We start from the raw sequence: 7,302 nt of genomic DNA on the forward strand, positions 1-7,302 counted from the left end.
CGAACTACACGTTACGGTAACCATGCCAACGGTAGAATCATAAAATAAAGACCAAAAAAAATACCTACAGTTAACACTGATTTCAAAAGCGCAGTTGTAAGTATTGTCGTGTTTATCCTTAAATGTATAAATGACGGTGGTTGAACCATTACTAAAGGTGTCTAATGGATGATGTGTTGAATTCATGCTTATCTCATCAAACATTGACAAGTCTGGCGCTGTCCAGTTCACGGACACTGGTTCATTATCGGGCGGAAGAAAACTTGTCTCAATGGTTACAGGACACGTTTCTTTGAGCGGTATCTCTGTACAAAAAGAAAGGGAAGATAAAATGTATGTTAATGTACATTGTTTAATGACTGGCGTTAAATAATTGTTTGGCAAAGACGGACAATCAGCAGTCTCAACTTGCGCGCTTATAATTATTACACGCACAACTCAGGGAGACTTAGCCATGGTATTAGGTAGTAATGGAACGAGAATTCATCCATACTAGGGTCAAGTACAGTTATGATGATGGGGAAGTTATGATGTATATTATTTCCAAAACGTTTTGGAATAAATATTACTTATAGCTGTTTTTGACGTTGGTTGCGAGACATCATCAAAATATTGCGCTCACAGTTGTTAATACTGGTAACTTGTCATAGAAAGTCCATTTTAAACCTTCTAGTTTGATAACTACAGATGTATATTCATCATTGTTCGGTTAACTTAGTTCGAAACCAGTACCCACCTTCCACAGTGATAACGAAGGTACAAATTGCCTCATTGCTGGCTCTATCCAAAAAAGTACAAGTTACATGTGTTGTACCGATTGTAAAACTGTTTTGCTCTTCTGGTGTACACCTTTTCGTTACATCGTCATTCACGTTCACATTATCCCTCATAGTAATATTATCGTAAGTTTCAACAAACACCCTTCCATTAGGCAGAGATGCTGATGTAATATCACCACAGGTGACATTTGGCGCCTCTCTGTCTGCAAGTGATAATCATAACCTACAATTGATATGGTTGTAATTGGAGTATGAAGGATTTAGCAGCGATAAATTCGTGCCATAATCTACAATTTTGTCCCATTTTGCTACTACCAATAGAATGTATTAACTACTACTACTACTACTACTACTACTACTACTACTACTACTACTACTACTACTACTACTACTACTACTACTACTACTACTACTACTGCTGCTGCTGCTACTACTACTACTACTACTACTACTACTACTACTACTACTACTACTACTACTACTACTACTACTACTACTACTACTACTACTACTACGACTACTACTACTATCCAGTGGTATTTTTCTCTGTTTGACGTCCTCGTATACGAGTGGGCGAGAAGTTGTGCGGCTCCGCGAAAAACAAGAGTATACCATGACGTCAAACAGAGGAAAATACCATTGGATTATATATTTATCACATGAACAGTCTTCTTATTATTCTTTTGACGTGGATGGATCAAATTACTGTAACAAATTGCATAAATTTCGTCCCGATTTGTGTTTTACTTATGCGGATTACTTTCATTTAATGAGTAAAGCGGCCGTCCCCTAGGAGGTAATTTAATTCATAAATCCCATCAAGCTGAAATTTTGATACATCGAATGGTCTCTCCATCAACCAGACGTACGGATTCGATCACGTGAACATGTCAATCATTGTCTCGCGCTGTACCGATGCCAAGGCAAGTCGACCATCAGTGGACATAACTTTCCCCGTGCTAGCGACGGATAGCCATAGTGTTAAGAATATTTTAGAATATTTACAAATATATTTATGTAGTAAATGCAACAACACGGTCGAAACAGTTATTCTCATTTTCAGAGATGCCGTGGCTTTTGAAAATATCATACAAGTTTACGACCTTGGCGAGAGCGAAAGATTCCGTTCGATGACACACATACTACCTCATTGCATGTTTACGTGCCTACCGCTGCCGCACCGGTCTCACCGCCGGTGTCAAATCGTATCCCGATCTCGGTCACCAATGTTTTCGTATTTAGGACTTTGATGTTTGCAGTGACACATATCTAATTTTGTACATGATGGAAACCCTGTTTTGAGTGTAGTCTGAATCTACTTTTGAAGTACATCTTATGTCTTCGCTACAGCCTTACGCCGCGCTGCAGGTTTGATTGCGAATTTATGGAATTTTTTCTGTGTGATGAAGAAAACCTATTGTTGTTTGTCGAATGACTTTATGCTTGTGCCTCCTATGTCGCTTTCCCGAAGATTACATGGTACTCAATTAAACTTACGTTGAGGTATAGATTTCGGGTTTATCGCTAACCCGGATCGCCAGGTACGACGTCAACACTGAGCCTCAACTGGAGCCGCGACGTTACTGAGTCAAAATAAACGATCGACGGTATCCCCGTCTCTGTCATGATCTGCTTGTATGAACGGTACCATGCCGGAAAAAAGTTCCGGCTGATAACGTAGAACAGGGGTTATTCGGATTTCTTATCCGTCCTATTCTACGTCACACAGGGGGGGGGGGGCGACTTGGGAACAGTTCATGTGATAAAGTTGCTAACTCACTTCCTCATTCACCACTATGAGTTATTCATGTAGCAGTCACGAAAGTGTCCATCTTGACAAGGAAAATAATGAAAGATATATAGCTTACCGAAAACTGTTACTTCAAAATCGCACGTCGCATCATTGCCTACCGTGTCGGTGAACATACAACTAACAGTCGTCTTTCCAATGTAAAATTTACCATTTAATTTCGGTGTACATTCAGGATTGATCAGGTTTTCTCCATCTACAGTGTCTGTCATTTTGATCATCCGTGGCGCAAGTGATTGTGAAGTTGACGCCAGGCTCGGTTGTGGTGCTAACGTCTTCACAAAGAAATTGTACGTCTGATAAACGTAGAGATAATTATCAGTTACGGTTTCAATTGAAAATATACTGTGTAAAAACCTTTTTATAAACAAATTATCCGAAATATCATCATTAAGTACTACGACTACGGGACTGTGGGAAAACTTCACAATGTTACATTTTCTGGCGATTGTTGAGAAGCCCTTGCTTACCTAGCACTGATAGTGATTAATTTGTAATGCTTTCTGGTGAGCAGTGAGAAATGCACTTCTTGGTGAGAAGAATTATATTCATAGATTCAAGTTCTCGCCAGTTAGACTGGAAATTCTCACCAAACAAATGAGAGTGGAAACACTTACAGTGAGAATGTATTATACCCATCATTCACTTCTGAGAATCAACCAGACTCAAGATTCACAAGTGTACCTTGAATCTGGCTGATTCTTGCCAATGAATGGCGAGTTTTGTTGATTAGTATGATCCATTCTCACTGTGGCAATTAACATTCTCATTGCTATTGGTGAGAATTCCATTCTCACTGGCAAGAATTAGTTATTATGATGGCGATTCTCACCAAGAAGTGCACTTCTCAATACTAAATCTGGCTCTAGTTGCGATTTTTGTTTTCCTGTCGTTGTACTCTACTTTATTCCGTTTATCGTAATCTTAAAAAGTGATACTATTTTTTGGCTCTGCTACTCATGTGCACTTGCCATGTTATTTCTTACGTGTACTTTACTTTGGTTGATCACGTTTCATGGTACCAATTATTGTTTCATATAAAGTAATGTTATCCTTTGGCCATGCCTCCTGCTGTTTGTAGACAAACAATAGTATGGATTTTTGTCTTGTACCTATCAGACGATGCCTCCTTTTCACATGTACCCGGAAAAGAGATGATTCCTAGCTGAAGTTGTCTACGTCGGACACTTTGTTGACTCTCATATAGCACTTTAATGACTTTCCGATCACCGTTTCCTTTGTTCCGGTTTAGATATCTTATTTGTCGATTTTCTTTAGGGTCTCCATTCCACCAAGGTAAGGCAGGATATACCGGCTATCTATGCTCAATTTATACAGATTGTGTATCTTGTACATAGAATATACGAGTCCACTCTTTTTGCAAAACCCTTCTGCTTACTGTTTAATCGTAAAATATGAACAAGATCTATTTAAAGTACTTTCCTTGTGCATCACAAATACCCGATTCAAGCTGCTGCACCTGTATTTCATTCAAAATTGGAAATATTATGTCCCAATTTCCATTATGTCATTAATCATTTTTGCAACAAATTACAGTACGGTGTGTCATGGACAAAATTAAGAGAAAGTATCGATTGTGTATACAATGAAAATTACACGAGGGATGTGTTTTGTTTGCACTCACTGTAAAATCTTATCGACAGGGGATTGCATTGCTTGTTTTTTTTTATCTATCAAGGCCCAAGTTGCATTAACTTAATCGTCATGGCATATCAAAAGCAATGCATAGAGACTCTGGCAGAAGAGGGATAAAGCATTCATCCGGCGAAAGGATAATTATTGATCACTTCCATCAGGGCATGAAAAGTCCCATACTAAGGGGAACGCTAAGTAAAATTTTGACGGAAAGCTTCTCAACTATCTTTACATTTTCACATACACGTTCATGTAACACTTCTTTAAACACAAGCATCTAAATATCTGTTGACTCGCAAATTGTTTTAGTATTTTGTGACTGATTCAAGTGTTTAGGAAAATATTAAATGAATTGCCCGTTTTTGATATAGAAAATATTACAAAGAAAGCGCCTTGCTTAAGATACTTCCTATAGATATTATTTAGGCCACATTCAAACTCGAGGCTATCCTCTAGGGCCTACTATGAATCGGTTAAGGAGCACGCTTTCTCAGAGTACTTACAAAAACTGCAGAGATTTAATAAAGGTGTCGGTTTTATAAATCAATTTCGCATAAATTCATTTAAGATTACTTGAAAAACCTTCTTATCATGCTGTAGCAATGACTACAGTGATAACCTTCAATCCCAATATTTTGTGAACACCTTTTGCTTATCAGACCACAAGGTTTGATTGTTCTGGGGAGTTTCATCAGACTGAACATGTAGAGATAATTCCATTATGTATACGGGCGAGTTACATTAAATTGATAAAGTTTTCAACTGTTGGAATTCATGTTGATGTTCGAGTGAATAAGCATATCTTAATTTCGATTTAGTCTGCCACTTTCATTTTATGTACTCAAGTCAACCCCGATGTTCTGCCTAAGTGGGATTCAATAACAAATTATCTGATGTGTTTTACAAAGTTGTTTTTTAAATATTAAAGGGCTGTTATCAAAATACCATATTCCTTTTGGTATGAACATGGGGGTAATTTATTATATAATCAAATATTGACGCGAGCGAGTGTCTTACGCTTAAAGGTGACACGTATGCGGTGCGACGGAAGAAATTAGTGACATCGGGTATTACGAAATAACTGATTTACCATAAAGCCATGCTAAGGAGTTTACAGGTAGAAGTAAACCCCAAGTTGAGGTTACCATTATCCGTGACGCGCATAGATATGTAATATTTAGATCTTGTTCTGCCTTAATGAAGCTTTTTGATTGGCTAAGGTAAGATTTTGTATTGTCATCGATAAGCAATTGCCAAGAATGGCTATTAATAAGCGAAAAGCTGTAAATGCATTCACTGATTTCTTAGAACAAGATAAAATTGTCGTGTATACGCATAACAATTTCTGGCAAAAATATGTAACACTCAGCCTAAACCTCACATAAACTTGATAACCCTTAAAGGAGTGTTTGTTCATACAATCGCTACGACAGAGTTACAGTTGACATTCACACCAGTCACTGTTCCACAGTAGTTTGGAAGCTATAAATAACTGGCTTCACAGTTGTTGAAATAGATGTAGAACAGTTCTGCAGCAAAACAAGTTGTGCGGATGCGTCACGTAGCTATAACTGATAAGTGGGTGTCTTTTCGAAACTCCCTTACACTGCCACCCTTTTCGACGTTAGTGCACGCATTAACCCTTCCATTGATCTTTTGACATTTACTTTTCACCGTAAGTTGGTATTCATTCTTGGTTTATTGTTTCGTAATCTGAATAGAAAATAGCGTGTTTGCAAGGGGAAAAGAGATTTGGAACAGGCAGAAGAGGATGCTACCCACCAAATAATAATGTGGAAAATTTATAAATGTCTGCTAGCAGGATATTGTTGAACCAACATGTTATGATCCCGATGTTTTTGTATTGCCGAATGGGACGAAAAGGTCTACAGACGTTGCACTAGTGTTATTTAAAAACAGATGACAAAGAAAAAGAAATATTGCTTAATAATTTAAGAGAAGAAAATTTAAAAAGTCTGGGCATTTAACCGACATCTTAGTATCCCGATATTTGACAATTTGATTGTACGGAAAAAGTAAACTTGAAAAACAAACCCCACTTCCAGCGCCATATTGCAAATGTACGGATATACCAAAGTATTTGACGTGCGAACAGCATTTGCGGGTCACCAACGTACGGAGACGTGGAAAATCAAGGCATGGCATTGAGTGTCACGTACACCAACCACTGTGTTCAGGTATGTGTTTGTTTGTGTAAACTGCTGTGTGGATTGTATATTTTTCAATTTGTTTCAATAACGTAACAAAGCACTTGAAAGTGGCTTGCTGACCACTGTAAGTAAATACTATTCGGTGTTATAACCAAATACCTGCATAAACTTCAACTTCACAAAATCTCAGTGGATATATTTCTTGTTCCTGCTCAATGCTAATGTATCGAGCAAACGTTGGGTTACAAGAAAATACGAGTTTGTCTAGTGATATATCCTCTATTGATACTGGGTCTCCACATACTGAGTTCACACCAAAGTCTATTGAATTTCCTGCATGGACGGTTGCATTATACGTCTTCAGTGATGGTTTGTCTGTGTACAGAAAATAGATCGTGTTAATTAATTAAATGATGCAAAAAAATTGCAGAGTCTTCAGAAACTGTTTGTTGCTTTAGTTTAAAAGAGATACTGGCAAGGTTCTTGTGGGTAAAACCTTGAAAAGTCCTTTAATATGGTCATGACTGTATTCAAACGTACTTTGATGATTCAACGCGTTGCCTGTGAAATTGTATACCACAATCAGTAATATTGGTGCCAGTATCAAGCTTAAATTGAACACATCACGGTTATCACAGCAAACATGAGTGTCCTAGACGACTCGCCGATGACAAAAGTAAGTTTGTTGTAGTATTTTGTCCTTTTCCTAGTATTTAATCAAGTTATTTCTTATTCACAGAATAATCATGCCAAATCAAGCCGGCACAAACGTTGCAGGTTCACATCTCTCCTGATCCTAAATAAGGCGGTGAAAAATTACGCCGTTTGCCGGATTACAGCCAAAGGTGAGAAAGAGTTGATCAACACAACGAACCTCCCGGTGAGA

Source organism: Ptychodera flava, chromosome 11 (genome assembly GCF_041260155.1).
Source record: "Ptychodera flava strain L36383 chromosome 11, AS_Pfla_20210202, whole genome shotgun sequence".
Classification (NCBI taxonomy): domain Eukaryota; kingdom Metazoa; phylum Hemichordata; class Enteropneusta; family Ptychoderidae; genus Ptychodera; species Ptychodera flava.